Source organism: Coregonus clupeaformis, chromosome 7, assembly GCF_020615455.1.
Source record: "Coregonus clupeaformis isolate EN_2021a chromosome 7, ASM2061545v1, whole genome shotgun sequence".
Taxonomy (NCBI): domain Eukaryota; kingdom Metazoa; phylum Chordata; class Actinopteri; order Salmoniformes; family Salmonidae; genus Coregonus; species Coregonus clupeaformis.
The window spans coordinates 29608315-29624780 of NC_059198.1; the positions used below are offsets into that span (position 1 = coordinate 29608315).

The 16466-nt window shown below is 45.8% G+C and overlaps 1 pseudogene; it reads left to right on the plus strand.

The window, feature by feature from the left end:
* The first annotated feature begins 1220 nt into the window (after window positions 1-1220).
* LOC121569485 lies at window positions 1221-15437 on the plus strand (annotated as a pseudogene).
* Window positions 15438-16466: the final 1029 nt, after the last annotated feature.

Sequence of the window (16466 nt, forward strand, 5' to 3'; positions counted from 1 at the left end):
CTCCTGTTTGCCCACTAGTGTTTGCACTGTCAGTCTTTCTCTCTGTCTGGCATGCGTGTCCAGTATGTTCACTGAATAAGCTCTTGTCCTTCTCTCTCTCCTCTTTCCTTCTCTTTAGCTATCCTGCTGTCTTTGGAGCACCTCCAGTTTGTGTATGTTCATGAACTGTTTGTCCTCCCTCCCATATGACATGAGATATCCAGATTGTGGTGCTTATCTGTATTTGCAGTGTATATTTCTGCTAACCTGTCTAATTTTCTTCAGTTACTGCAGTGGGGATGTCCGGATGTTAACCTGTCTCCTGTTTTCCAGTTTATTTTTGTGTATGTAAAGTTTGTGTTGACCTCTATCCTCAGTTGACTGCAGAGGGGATGTCAGACAGTATATGGTAGAGCTGTAGCTGCATATGTAGTGCATAAGACTATCTGTTATGTGAGTCATTCAGGAAGTATTTAGAACCCTTCACGTCTCCCATTTTGTGCCATTACAGCCTTATTCTAAAGTGGATAAAATAGTTTTTTCCCCCTATCAATCTTACACAATGCCCTAATGACAAAAGCAAAAACAGGTTTAGGAATGTTTGCTAATTTATAAACATTTTAAAAAAGCGGAACTATTATGTTCATAAGTCTTCAGACCCTTTATAAGGGCTTTGTTGAAGCACCTTTGGCAGCGATTACAGCCTTGAGTCTTATTGGGTATGATGCTACAGAAGCTTGGCACACCTGTATTTGGGAGGTTTCTCCCATTTTTCTCTGTAGATCCTCTCAAGCTCATGTCGGATGGGGTGCATCGCTGCACCCAGCTATTTTCAAGTCTCTCCAGAATCTTTGATCGGGTTCAAGTCAGGCCTGACTGGGCCACTCCAAGGACATTCAGAGACTTGTCCGAAGCCACTCCTGCGTAGTCTTGGCTGTGTGCTTAGGGTCATTGTCCTGTTTGGAAGGTGAACCTTCGCCCCCATTCTGAGGTCCTGAGCACTCTGAAGCAGGTTTTCGTAAGGATCTCTATCATATGCTCGCCATTCATCTTTCCTTCGATTCTGACTAGTCTCCCAGTCCCTGCCGCTGAAAAGCATTCCACAACATGATGCTGACCACCATGCTTCGCCCAGTAAAGGGATGGCCAAAGAGTTCAGAATTTGTTGACAGACCCAGAGAATCTTGTTTCGTCAGTCTGAGAGTCTTAGTTGCCTTGTGGGAATTCCCAGCCAGGCTGTAATGTGCACACTGAGACTGGCTTCCGTGCAGCTGCTGATTGGTAAAGTGCTGCAGATGGTTGTTATTCTACGGAAGGTTTCCATCTCTAGAACTCATCAGGTGACCATTGGGTTCTTGGTCACCTCCTGACCAAGGCCCTTCAACCCCGATTGCTCAGTTTGGCGGGCGGCCCGCTCTTTGGGAAGAGTCTTGTGGTTCCAAACTTCCATTCAAAATGGTAGGCCACTTATTATTCGGACCTTCAATGCCGCAGACATTTTTGGTAACCATACCCAGATCTGTAACTCAACACAATCCTGTCTAAGAACTCTCTGGAGAATTTCTTTGACCTCTTGGCTTGGTTTTTTTTTTTCCCTGACATTTTTTTCACTGCTCAACTGCGGGAGACTTTATATTAGAATGGGTCGGTGTACCTTTCCAAATCATGTTCAATCAATTCGAATTTACATCACAGTGGACTCCAATCAAGTTATCAAACATCTCTAGGATGATCAATGAAACAGCATGCACCTGGACAATTTGAGTCTCATAGCAAAGTCTGAATACTTACGTAAATACAGAGTATTTCTATTTCATAATTTTTATAAATTTGTAAACATTTCCCAAAAACCTATTTCAACTCAGTACTGATAAGTGTGTGTAGAGGTATGAGATTTTTTAAAAAAGTTTTAGAATAAGGCTGTAATGTATCAAAACATTTATGTATTTACACCTGATCTCTTTTTTTCTACTCCGAAGTGGGGAGGTCTGATTGCATAGAGCATCTAGTATATGTAGAGTATATGTGTTATGTGAGCCTGTGTTTCCCTCCACTCTCCCCGGTTGGCTGAGAATGCTCAGGCAGTAAGGCTCTGGGAGGGACGGCGGCGGCGGAGCGGTGCCGGCGCTATCAGACCTGCATGCGGACAAGTGCTGCGAGTCGCCACTTCTGCAAGGACATGAAAAGGAAGTTTGGCGGGCCCGGAAGGATGAGGCAGTCCTGTCTGCTCCGACAGTGCACAGCGGTAAGTTAGAGCACACTAGTGATGGGGGAAATCGATAGTTGCATATCACAATGGTATTTTTGAGTGATATATGTCTGTTTTACAATATTGCAGTATCATTTTACGTAGTTGGTGTACCTGCACCAAAACTCCAGTATTTATGCGTGCTATAGGTTGTTCTCCATCTTCTTTTTAAATGGGCAATGTCAATTTGTTTTCAATTTTTATTTCCACGGCTGGTCAAAACTTGTTTTCTAATGCAATCTCTTACGTCCCTCTACGGTAGACCTATAGTGGGCAACCATGTTTGAGACATCGAATCAACAACAAAATTGACATTTATCCAGGTACAATACATATAGAGTTGTGAAATCGCGATACATATCGTATCAAATATAATCGTGAGGTCCTGGCAATTCCCAGCCTAAACGCACTTCTCATTTTTGCCATTTTCATATACTCCAAGCTGTTTTTTTTTTATTTAATTTAGATTTTTACTTAACCTGGCCTTAACCAGGTAAATGCCAGTTTAGAACAAGTTCTCATTTTACAGCTGCGACCTGGCCAAGATAAAAAAACAATAGCATCACCGATCAAAACAACAACACAGAGTTACATATGGGGGTAAAAAAAAACATAAAGTCAAATACACCAAAAATATATAGCAGTGTACAGTGCAAATGCCCAACAAGTTATGAGGTAAGGCAATAAGGCAATAAACATAGGCTATTTTTGCACCTCACACACATACATACGTTAGCAATATTATGTGTACTCTCATTAGGAAAAGTACCACTGCTCCTATAGCATCCGAGAGTAGATACATTAGTAAATGATATAAAAAAGTGTACAACCGTTTCTAAGATAGGCTGGAACAACTGGCACTAACCTTTGGAACATGGATGGGACATACAAGTGCATTCTGAAAATATTCAGACCCCTTCCCCTTTTCCACATTTTGTTATGTTACAGCCTTATTCTAAAATGGATTAAATAAATTTTTTCCCCCATCAATCTACACAAAATACCCCATAATCAAAGTAGAAACAGGTTTTTAGACATTTTTGCAAGATATATTAACAATCAAATAACATACCTTAGTGTCCCGGACCACTTTGCTATGGGCCTCGGGGTGGGCTCCACACAGTGCATCCTGTTTCCATTGATCATCCTTTGGGTGTTTCTACAACCATCAGTTGTCCAAGCTGTAGTAAATTCAATTGATTGGACATGGTTTGGAAAGGCACACACCTATCACAGTTAAAGTTAGAAGTTTACATACACATTACCAAATACACATTTTAAGCTCAGTTTTCCACAGTTCTGACATTTAATCCAAGTAAAACATCCCTGTTTTGGGTCAGTTAGGCTCACCACTTTATATTAAGAATGTAGAAATGCGAATAATAGAATAGAGAATGATTTAGTACAGCTTTTATTTCTTTCCATCACATTCCAATTGGGTCAGAAGTTTACATACACTCAGTGCGTAGTTGGTAGCATTGCCTCCAGGTGTTTAGCTTAGGTCAACGCGTTTTTGGTGGCCTTCTCGCTTCCCACAATAGGTTGGTGGTGAATTTCCCATTCACTCCAACAAGCTAGTGTAACTAAGTCAGGTTTGTAGGCCCTCACTTGCTTTCCACTTTGCGCTTTTTCAGTTCTGCCCTACACAAATGTTCTCTAGGATTGAGGTCAGGGCTTTGTGATGGCCCACTCCAGTATACAGCTTACTTTGTTGTCCTTAAGCCATTTGGCCACAACTTTACAGGAAGTATGCTTGGGGTCATTGTCCATTTGGAAGACCCATTTCGCGACCAAGCTTTGCTTCACATGATATCTTGGATGTTGCTCCAATATACTCCCTTAATTTTCCTTCCTCTTGATGCCATCTATTTTGTAGAAGTGCACCAGTCCCTCCTGCAGCAAAGCACCCCCCACAGCGTGGTGCCGCCACACCCGTGTTGCGGTTGGGATGGTGTTCTTGGCTAGCAAGTACCCCCCTTTTTCCTCCAAACGCATAAGTCATTTGGCATTCAAACGGTTTCTATTTTTATTTCGCATCAGACCAGAGGGCGTTTCTACTCAAAGAAATCGATCTTTATCCCCATGTACAGTTGCAAACCGTAGGCTGGCTTTTTTATGGCAGTTTTTGGGCAGTGGCTCTTCTTTTTTGCTGAGCGAGCCTTTCAGTTGTGTCGATCTAGGACTGCGTTTTACTGTGGATGTAGATACTTTTAGCCTGTTTACTCCAGCATCTTACAAGGTCAACACTGCTGTTGTTCTGGAGTGAGTTGCATGCCCCACTTTTCGCCCGGTTTCATCTCTAGGAGACAGAGCCCGTCTCCTTTATGCGGTATGGCGGCTGCGTGGTCCCATAGTGTTTATACTTACGTACTGTTTTACAGATGGACCATTAGTACTTTCAGGCATTTATAAATTGCTCCTCAGAGATGAACCATTACCCGGAGGTCTACCATTTTTTTCTGGGGTCTTGGCTGGTTTCTTTTGATTTTCCCGCATGATACATCAAACAAAGCACTGAGTTTGAAGGTAGGACTATGAAATACATCCACAGAGTACACCTCCAATTGGCCTCAAATAGTGCTCAATTAGCCTATCAGAAAACTTCTAAAACCATGACATCATTTTCTGGAATTTTCCAGCTGTTTAAGAGGCACAGTCAACGTGTATATAGACTTTTTGACCCACTGGAATTGTGATACAGTGAATTTAAGTGAAATAATCTGTCTGTGAAACAATTTTTGAAAGTACATTCACTAAGTAGATGTCCCTAACCGACTTACCAAAGCGATAGTTTGTTAGCAAGACATTTGTGGAGTGGATTTGGAAAGCGGGTTTTAAGCGGCTCCAGCAATGTATGTAATCTTCGGACTTCAACTGTATATAAGGTCCCACAGTTGGCGGAAGTACATCGCCGGAGCAAAAACCAAAGCCATGAGTTGGAAGGGATTATCCGTAAAGATCCGGGACAGGATTGTGTCGAAAGTCAGATCTGAGGAAGGTGCTAAAAAATGTCTACAGCGTCAGAGGTCCCCAAGAACAGAGTGGCCTCCATCATTCTTAAATGGAAGAAGTTTGGGACCACAAAGATATTCCCTAGAGCTGGCCGCACGGCCAAACTGGAAGCAATGCGGGAGAAGGTTGGTCAGAGGTGACCAAACCCGTCGTCCCTAGAGCTCCAGAGTTCATCCGTGGAGATGGGGAGAACCTTCCAGACAAGCCATCTAAGCGCCCAATCAGGCCTTTGGATGCGGGTAAGCGGCGACGGAAGCCACTCCTCAGTTAAAGGCACACTGACAGCCGGCTGGTTTGCCGAAAGCCGATAAAGGACTCTGACCATAAAGGAAGCAATGGTGAAGCGTTGGTAGCTTACGGTGGCGTTAAGAAGCGTTGTGCCCAGTGGCGAAGTGCAGGTTCTAATCCCGAGCCACGACTAGGTGAGAAAATCTATCTTGCCCTTGGGCAAGGCCCACTTAACCCCTAATTGCTCCTGTAAGTAGACGCTCCTGGATAAGGGCGTCTGCTAAATGACTATTAAGTAACACAAAGATTCTAGTCTGGGTGAAAATTAGGACTTTTTGCTTGATTGCAAGCGTCGTCTGGGGAAACCTGGCACCATCTCTACGGTGAAGCATGGGCAATGAGTGGCAGCATCATGCTGTGGGGATGTTTTTCGCGGCCGGGGACAGGGAGACTAGTCAAGATCAAAAGGAAAGATAGACAGAGCAAAAGTGAGAGAGATCCTTGATGAAAACTCGCTCCAAGTGTAGGGCCTCAGAATTGAAATGCTTCACCTTCCAACAGGACCACGACCCTAAGCACACAGCCAAGGCAGCGCATGTGCTTCCAGGACTGAAGTCTCTAATCTCAGCATGTGGCCCAGCCCAACTAGCCGGACATCTCGATATTGTAGGTTTATCCACAAGACTCAGAAGTTAAGGTTGTTTTCCTGTACAAGCCATCCACCCTGCCAAACAATAAACACGTGAAGAAGGGAGTCTCCACATCGACTCCTAACATCGTTCTCGACCAGCGTCTTTTCCCGAGGGCAGTGAAGGCGAGGCTTTAAGAGCTTTTGGTATATCCCTCACACTCAGTTGAGATCCCATCTAAACCCCGAAACCACTGTTCCAGACTGGAATATAAACTCTTATATTTCATGATACACAATCAGCGGCTCAACCCATTGTATGCTCTTACAGTGCCTAAAGAAATTATTCAACCCCTTTTTACATAAATATGCTACACCCATTTGTCACTCAGGTGCATCCAATTTCGCTTTGATAATCCTTTATGTCACTACAACTCGATTGGAGTCCACCTGTAGCATTCAATTGTTTGGACATGATTTAAAAAAGAAAAAACACCATAATCCCACAGTTGCAGTGACATGTTCAAGCAGAAACTATACCATGAGGTCAGAGGAACTGTCCGTAAATCTCTGAGATATAAGTGTAATGATCTGCATATATCTGGGAGGGTATAAAACAATTTCTAGAGTGTTGAAAATTTCCAAGAGCACATTGGTGGGAAAAATATATGGAACTACGCAGACTCTCTGCCCTAAAGGTGGCCACACATCCAGTGCCAAGCTAAGAAGCTTAGGCAAGAAGGACCTTGGTCAGGAGGTGACCAAGAACCCACGGTGACCACTAACCCAGAACTACCAAATTCCTTGCGCTGAGATGGGAGAGCCATGCCAGAAGGAAAGCAGTACTTAGATGTGCTTGTACGTACAGTTCCTATGTTAAGTATTAATCTCCCTTAGGATTTTTAAATTCCAGGTTGTAAGGCAACAGAAGAAAAACACCAAGGGGGGAGTACTTTCGCATATACCACTTATGCTACATGTCATTTTTATTTATTGATTCTATGGAACTCAGGACTCCCTGAAAACAGTGTGCAATTTTTCCGGAGTGGACTATAATATAATATAATACTATATGACTATCCTGGCTAAATAAAATTAAAGTGAATGAAAAAAAAATGAGTCTCAGCAGCACTTCACCAATCTAGGCTTTGTGGGAGAGGGGCGGAGGCCATCCTGAATAGGCAAATGGGGCCACACCTGGGGTTTGCAAAAAAGGCTCTGAATCATAAAGGCCAAAGATTCTGTGGTCTGTTGGGACAAACATTTTACTTTAGCCTGGAATGCCAGCACTGTCTGGAAAAGCAGACCGCTCCATCACTGTCCAGCACCCATCCCTACACTTGGAGTATGGTGGTGGCAGCATCATGGTATGTGGATGCTTTTCGCCGGCAGGGACTGGAGACTGGTAGCGATAGGGAACAATGAGTGGGCAAATGCAGGCCAAGGGGGAACTTGTGCTTTAGGTGCATATTACCTTAGACTGGGGGTGAAGATTAGCGTTCCAACAGGACAATGACCCCAAGCATACAGCAAAAGCAACAGCATGGAATGGCTTCAGAACAAGAATGTAGAAGTCGCCCTGGTGTGGTTCGCCAAAGCCCAGACTTGAATCCCATTTTAAAATCTGTGGAAAGACTTGAAGATTGCTGTTCTACACCCACTGATCCGTATCTAATTTTAACAGAGCTTAGAAAATCTACAAGAAGGGTTTGAGAAAATCCCCAAATCCAGATGTTGCAAAGCTGATTCAGACACGTCAAGATGACTCAAAGCTGTAGTTGCCGTCATATGTAGCTTGGCTATTGACTCAGGGGGTGTGGATACTTATGTAAATTAATTTCGTATTTAATTTTCAATAAATTAGCAATTTTCTACAAACATGCTTTCACTTTTTCATTATGGGGTATTGTGTGTAGATTGGTGAAAGAGGAAACAAATTAATTTGAGTTCAGGCTGTAACACAACAATGTGGAATAAGTCAAGGGGAATGAATACTTTCTGAAGGCACTGTATGACATACAACATGTCAACTGTTTGCTGCTGCTTACATTCTGCAAATCAGCCCCTCTGGTTTAGCAAAGCTGTTTCAGAGAGCGATTGTCATCAAAATAGAGTCGTCATCCCCTGCATGAAAATGGATAAGCTTTTTGGACGTTAAATGATCTGTGTGATTTTTATTGATTGGTTTGCGAATGCTTCAAATGGCGTAGATGGTGGTAGCTTGGATGTTGGAAATGTGATTCGTTTCCTTGGTAACTGAGCACATTGTTACTTGGGGTTTTTTTTGTTATTGTTTGGAGGGTAGTAATTTGCTTTGATCAGTTGTGTGTTTTTAGACGGATAGCTGCGGAGACTGTGATCTTGTGGGGAAGGAAGGAAATTAGGTTGGATGGTCTACAGAGATACTAATCCACAGAATCTTGTGCAAATGAAGACCTACTCTCATATTAATACCTAATCATTTGTCAATGGATCTAGGCTAGATTCTGTTGACCCTCATATGTGAGTCCTTTTCACCTCAGTACAGTTTTTATTTTTTTGATACTGTCAAAATTCCACTGTTGGCAGGTTATTGAAAATGTTGAGCTGGACACTGGGGGAAATGTCAAAAAATAAAATATATATGCTCTGTCCCTGTGCTTCTGAAAAATCACTCCTCCCTCTACCTCTTTTTTTTTGAAGCGGCAGGCAAATATCTCTAAATTAATGCACTTTGCTTTCATCCACACACTCTCAATTAGCTGGGTCCTCATACGAGCAGCAGGTGTCCAATTTTTATTTCTGAGCTTCAATTTGGATACATAATAAATGTACCATCCTTAGTGAATGAGTACATAGTTTCAGCTCCAATCGAGCCCTCTATCCTAAGCGGACCCACATACAATATTTGATTTTGTACATATACACATTTATATTAGTTACGCACATACAATATTAGATTTATATTGAATAAATACAGGCTACATTCCAAACCTATGTGTATTTTATTACATTTGTTTAACATGGTTATGTAACATGGTTATGTTTTTATTTTCTTCCCTGCAGCCTGTGTTGCCCCCCCGCGGCAGTGTGCTCTCGTGTGGGGGGGGAGGAGGACACGGTGACACGGAAGAAGAGAAGTTTAGCCTCTCTCTGATGGAGTGTACCATCTCTGTGCGAGATCATCCACCCCAGCTGCCTCAAGGTGGGGCCAGACCCTCCATGTGTTGGCGGCTGTCATAGCTGGAAAGTAGTGTGTGGGGGCGAGAGAGACACATCTTCCATTCATACTGTCTTAGTCAAATGCTCTGCTCTATCTAGTATTGGTTACATACTATTGATTGATGATGATTGTGATTTCATTGTTTATTTTCTCCAACCTACAGATGGGTAAAGCTGAAGGCATCATAGCGGTGAAATCCGGAATTGTTAGGAGTGTCAAAATGCCACAAGGAAGGCAAGACCAGTAAGGTGGGAACAGTGGCTGGGAACACTGGTCTGTCAGGCTCTGCTGATAAAACTAAACCAGAGAGGAGTGACAATGGACATATCTATGATGTATGGATTAATCAATAATGGTTGATATGGTAGGAGGATCGATTTGGAATGGGATGGAACACGTTCTTCCTTACAGATCATTTGTGTAAATAAGCTCTTAAATTGGAATATAATTTTGTGTTTCATTGGCCCTATCCCCATTTCATATACTGTGGTAGGCTATTACATATACAGTGCATTCGGAAAATATTCAAACCCCTTGACTTTTTCCACATTTGCGTTACAGCCTCATTCTAAAATTGATGAAATTTTTTTTCCCCTCATCCAATCTACACACAATACCCATACTAAAGCAAAAGCAATTTTTTTAATCTTTGCAATTTATAAAAAATTAAAACTGAAATATCGCATTTACTAAGTATTCAGACCCTTTACTCAGTACTTTGTTGAAGCACCTTGGCAGCGTTACAGCATCGAGTCTTTTTGGATATGACGCTACAAGCTTGGCACACATGTATTTGGGGAGTTTCTCCATTCTTCTCTGCAGATCCTCTCAAGCTCTGTCAGGTTGGATGGGAGCGTCGCTGCACAGCTATTTTCAGGTCTCTCCAGATATGTTCGATCGGGTTCGAGTCCGGGCTCTGGCTGGGCCACTCAAGGACATTCAGAGACTTGTCCTACTCCTGTGTTGTCTTTGCTGTGTGCTTAGGGTCGTTGTCCTGTTGGAAGGTGAACCTTTACCACAGTCTGAGGTCCTGAGCGCGCTGGAACAGGTTTTCATCAACGATCTCTCTGTACTTTGCTCTGTTCATCTTTCCATCGAGCCTGACTAGTCTCCCTGCCGCTGAAAAACATCCCCACAGCATGATGCTGCCTCCACCATGCTTCACCGTAGGGATGGTGCCAGGTTTCTTCCAGACGTGATGCTTGGCATTCAGGCCAAATAATTCAATTTTGGTTTCATCAGATCAGAGAATCTTGTTTCTCATGGTCTGAGAGTCCTTTAGGTGCCTTTTGGCAAACTCCAAGCGGCTTTCATGTGCCTTTTACTGAGGAGTGGCTTCCGTCTGGCCACTCTATTATAAAGGCCTGATTGGTGGAGTGCTGCAGATATGGTTGTCCTTCTGGAAGGTTCTCCCTGTCAGAGTGACCATCGGGTTCTTGGTCACCTCCCAACCAGGGCCCTTCTCCCCCGATTGCTCAAGTTTGGCGGGCGGCCAGCTCTAGGGAAGAGTCTTGGTGGTTCAAAACTTCTTCCATTTAAGAATGATGGAGGCCACTGTGTGTTCTTGGGGACCTTCAATGCTGCAGAAATGTTTTGGTCCCTTCCCCAGATCTGTGCCTCAACACAATCCTATCTCGAAGCTCTACGGACAATTCCTTCAACCTCATGGCTTGGTTTTTTGCTCTGAATCAACTGTGGGACCTTATATAGACAGTTGTTTTATCCAAATAATGTCCAATCAATCGAATTTACCACAGGTGGACCAATCAAGTTGTAGAAACATCTCAAGGATGATCAATGCACCTGAGCTCAATTTCGAGTCTCATAGTTACTTATGTAAATAAGGTATTTATAATACATTTGCTAAAACTTTTAAAAAACGGTTTTTGCTTTGTGATTGTGGGGTATTGTGTAGATTTTAGGGGAAAACAATAATTTAATCAATACTAGAATAAGGCTGTAACGTAACAAAAGTTGGAAAAGGGGAAGGGATCTGAATACATTCCGAATGCACTGTACATATTCTTAAATCCTCCTCTCCTTTCTCCACACATCAGGACGGGGGTGATGGCTCAGGGAAGAGGCGGATGGACAACGGGGAGGTGGGCCGATGGAAGCTGACGGACGATCCTCCGCCCAAAGAAACCCCCTCCTCTTTTGAGGACGGGGGAAGGCAGGATGGTCACAAGAGGAAGAAGGAGAAGGAGCTGCCCCAGGACAGCGGCCCCCAAAAGAAGGTAGGAAGATCTTTGTGAAGTGTTGCAGTATGCAAACATTTAGAAATGCACACTGAGTATACCAAACATTAGGAACAACTTCCCGATATTGAGTTGGGGCATGGACTCTACAAGGGGCAGAAAGGTTCCACAGGGATGCTGGCCGATGTTGACTCCAATGCTTCCCACAGTTGTGTCAAGTTGGCTGGATGTCTTTTGGGTGGTGGACCATTCTTGATACACACAGGGACACTGTTGAGTGTGAAAAACCCGGCAGCGTTGCAGTTCTTGGCACAAACCAGTGCGCCTGGCACCTACTACCATACCCCGTTCAAAGGCACTTAAATCCTTTGTCTTGCCCATTCAACCTCTGAATGGCACACATACACAATCCCTGTCCCAATTGTCTCAAGGCTTAAAAATCCTTCTTTAACCTGTCTCCTCCTCTTTATCTACACTGATTTGAAGTGAATTTGGTCTTAATGACGTCAATAGGGATCACTTAGCTTTCACCTGGATTCACCTGGTCAGTCTATGTGATGGAAAGAGCAGGTGTACTTAATGTTGTTGTATCAGTATATAGTTGGTAAGTTGCCTACAGTTGTGAAGTTGCTAGAACACAGCTTGCCAACTCTTTTGGTCTGCTGACCTTCTCCCTCAGGATGAAAGGGGCCCATGAAAACGCTTGAAAAAGGTAAATTCTTCATATGAACATGCTTAGTTATTGTTTAAGAATCTTGAGTTACAAAAATGAAGGATTTTGACGACTAGGAATGTCGAAATGAAATTTCAGAGAGAAATGTCATAGGAAATCAATGGTAAAGAGGTCTGCTCTCTTTCACTCTCTTTACTAACGTTACCCCTCCCATGACAGAAACAGAAGCCCAATGTGGGTCAGAGACTGCAGTCAATGGGCCCAACTCTCCTCCACCGGAGGCGGCCAGGGTTCAGGGGGTTCCAACTCCACGCAGTCCCCCACCTCCACGGCCAGCCAGGGACCTGCGCTCGCACCACCGCGAGAGACATTGGAGCGCTTCAAGCAAATGTGCCAGCTTCTTGGCGTGTCCGCGAGTCCAGTTCATCGAGCTCGTCTACTTCGAGTCCGACTTGGAGTCCGACTCTGACTCGCCTTCCGGTTCAGATCCGCCGCGGCTCTGAACCCTCCTCCCCCGCACCTGTTGCTTATAGCAACAGTGCCAGGGAGCGCAACCGGGAACGGGACAGGGAGAGAGACAGGAGGCTGGCGGAGCTGGGCTTCAGTGCCAGTGAGGACTCTGAGGGAGAGGGAAGTGTTAAGGAGGAGGAGGAGGCGGTGGAGGAGCAGGTTGTGAGAGACAAGCTCCGGCGTAGGGGGAGGGACTCCACGGGGCCGCAAGGGGCTCCGACGGATGGGAATGACGAGGAGAGCGGGAGAGGGAGTCGGAAGTCTACCCCATTACCTCCACCTCCTCTCTCTCCTCCACCCAGCCTACCTTCCTCCGGCCACGGCCCCTCGCCAGGTTCCGAGGGCTTCACCGAGACGCAGCACGGCTCTGAGACGCGCAATGGACGGACGCGGGCGGGGGTGAGGGACCGAGAGACTCAGGAGAAGGAGAACGCCAACAACAGCAGCAGCGGCAGGAGGCTCGGTGGCCAACCACCGACACGGAACTGGCAAGGGCAACAAAGAGCAACAAGATCCGTAGCAACAAGCAAACAGGGTCCCAACCAACGTCGAGGAACAGTAGCAACTCTTCGCTTCTACTACCACTACCACATCCAACGGAGGGAGGGCCTGCTAGGCCCAGGCAGCAACTCCTCAGGGGGCATGTCAGCCGCCTCGCCGCCTCACCCCGGTCACAGCCGTCCCCGGATGGCTCCACGCTCGCGAGATGATGAAACGCAGCCCCCTGCCGTGCCTTCGCCTCCCGGCCTGTGCAGATGGAGCGGCACCTGGGTGAGGCCACCGCCAGCCTGCCCCGAGCCCCACTGCCTGCCCCTGGACAGCGGCTCCTCCCCACGTGATGCCCACGACGTCTGGCTCGCGTCTTCCAGCACCTCAGCCAGAGGGAGCTGTGCGTCTGCATGAGGGTCTGTCGGACATGGAGCCGGTGGTAAGTCTAGACAAAAGGTTCAGATGGGGTCAGCATCCGGTTGGGCTGGAAGGGGGTGGTTCAACACAAACTTGTTTGGACTACTAAGAGATTCATCTTTCATGTTGAGAACAATAGAAACCATCCCTGGAAGGATATTCATTGACTGCAGTGGCTCACATTCTGTGGTGTACAGTAGACCAGACTTTCTTTCTTTAATTCTCATCCCGGTCTTTTTTTTTTCTGTCTTGCTCTCTCTCAGGTGCTGTGATAAGGATTGTGGACTCAGATTGACCTTAGCCGGCAGCGCTCCATCACCCCTCCTATGCTGAGTGGTATAATCCGCCAGGCAACCAGTCTCCCTTAACCTGGGCTATACCAACATCTCGAAGAAACAGCTCATGTGGCTCATCAACCGTCTACAAGGTATCTTGCGTTCATTCAACACCTCTGCCTCCCTACCACATCTTTTTTCCATCAATATAGCCTGATCATGTCCTATTGTAGTTGGGCTGTCGTCACCTCATTGCGTTATTGCTAGTCTGCCTCAGGGGTTATGCTAACTCCTGGCCTTCCTCTTTCTCTCCCAGGTCTACTGGAGCTGAATGTGTCGGGCTGTCCCTGGTCCTCTGTGTCGGCCCTGTGTCAGGCTGCTTGTCCCTGCCTACGTCTGCTCGACCTCAGCCGGGTAGAAGACATGAAGGACTCGCACCTGAGGGAGCTACTGGCGCCCCCTGCTGACACTCGGACAGGTTAGTGACAAGTCTCACACATGATTGATTAGGCATCCATAACCTGCAATACACTATGGAAGGTTAGATGCCATGTTGTGTTCATTGGATAGACTTGATCTCACAAATGCCAATCCGTAAAATGTACTGTCATGCTTGTCTCCAGTGAATGTTGTTGCAAGTGAACAACCACTCCCTTTTCATAGTGCATAAGCATGATAAACACAGACTGTGAATCTAAAGTCCTGTAACATGTTTTGCTTTGTTCTTGGTCAAAAAGCTCATGGAGAGAGCAGAGGGGGGCGGTTCCAGAACGTAACGGAGCTGCGATTGGCCGGGCTGGACTTGACAGATGTCACATCCCGCCTGTTGGTGCGCTACCTGCCCCACTTGACCAAGCTGGACCTGAGTCATGGTGTGGCAATATCACGGACCAGACCATCCACACACTGACCTCCCCCATGTCTCCACTGAAGGACACAGCCTCACCCACCTCAACCTGGCAGGTAAAGACTACACGTTAGACTCACTAGCCCCAAATACACCAAGGTTGGTACCCTGTTTTTTAATTTATTTTCTGTGTATTTGAGTATTGCAGGTTATCAGACCACTGATGAGCAGGGATCTGCTCCAGATACTGACTTCTTCCTTCTGAGATGTTTAATCATGCTAAAGTACAAGTAGAGCAACATGCATAGATACTTGTTCTCCTATTTCCCAACGATATCAACCTGGCTCCTGGTTCAAATATTTAATCCAGGTCTACTCATGGAAGTGTTGCAGTCTATTGTGGTTATGTAGGTTGACTGTTGGTTGTCAACCTCCTGTTGTTTCCTCCTGTCCGCAGGCTGTGTGAAGGTTGACTGAGCAGTGCCTGCCCCTGTTACGCCTCCCGCTGTGCCTCCCTGCAGAGCGCTGACCTGCGCTCCTGCACCTTGCTCACTCCCGATGCCTGTCAGCTCCTCTCCTTCCCTTGCCTTTCTTACGAGAGTGCTGCTCAAGAACAGCTAAGGGCCTGCGACACCCTCCTCCGCCACCTTCCCCCACAACAACCACCACACTACAGAGATAAGAGAATGAGAGGCCACTGCATTGTGGGCGGTGAGCCTTCCAGCCACTGAGGGAAAAGGACATGGAGTGGGGAGCCACGAAAGAGAAAGGGGGGAATGAGCGAAATATAGACCTTTGCCTACATTTCTCTGGATTGACTTGTTTGTGAACGGACATCTTTGAAAATGTTTTAGCATGTACATATTCAATATCTGTAAAATGGGTGTGTGTATATAAATGTAGTTTACTGTAAATTACCCACTCTCCGCCCCTTCCCTCCCTCATTCTACCTTCACACCAACCATGGAACACATTATCCAGCCGACATGTGTAAAGGGCACTGCATCTGGCGCCAACCATCTTGAACTAGCATAATTTGCACTCCATAATCAATTTCCTCTTTCGTGGTGTCAGACTACGAAGAATGTACCCAATGCCAGAGGCTGCGCCCCATCGGAAGCCGTTTAATGTACAGACAGATGCTGGGCTGGTGTTGGTGTGTGTATGTGTGTCTTTGTAAGTATGTGTGAGAGATGTAAACAGTGTTAATATGACAATTGGAGCGAGAAAGAGATGGAGGTATGACCAATGTCCATCTCCTTTACCACTAAGCTCTCTGCTGCCCTCAATCTTTCTGGGGGGTAAGGACATTCAAGGTCCTACATATCCTGTTCAATGGCCGACCGCCACTAGAGCCCAAAACTCCTAGCCCTGACCACAACCCCTTATTTTCCTCTTGTCCAGCCTTTTTATGTGCCATCTCCGCTCTCTTCCCGCCCAACGTGCCATTCTTATGTGGTCTGTCCATCCTTGTGAATCTGATTGTCCTACCTTCCCATCACCTCCTCCTCTTTACGCCCCGCTCTCTGCTGCCATGGCCCTTTTGCAGCTTGTGGTGCCCAAGCGTCTGTGCTGAAAAGTGCGTACATTATGCAGAGAGCTGGACCTTGCTGTGTCCCGACTGCAATGAAACCATGCTTACCGTACTGTTCCATACCCAGACCTGGAATTCGCCAAGGCTCCTTTCTTTCCTGCTTCACGATGCCTGGCTGATGTAAACATTATCTTGTAGATGTGCAGACAGGTTCAGTCTAGATCAC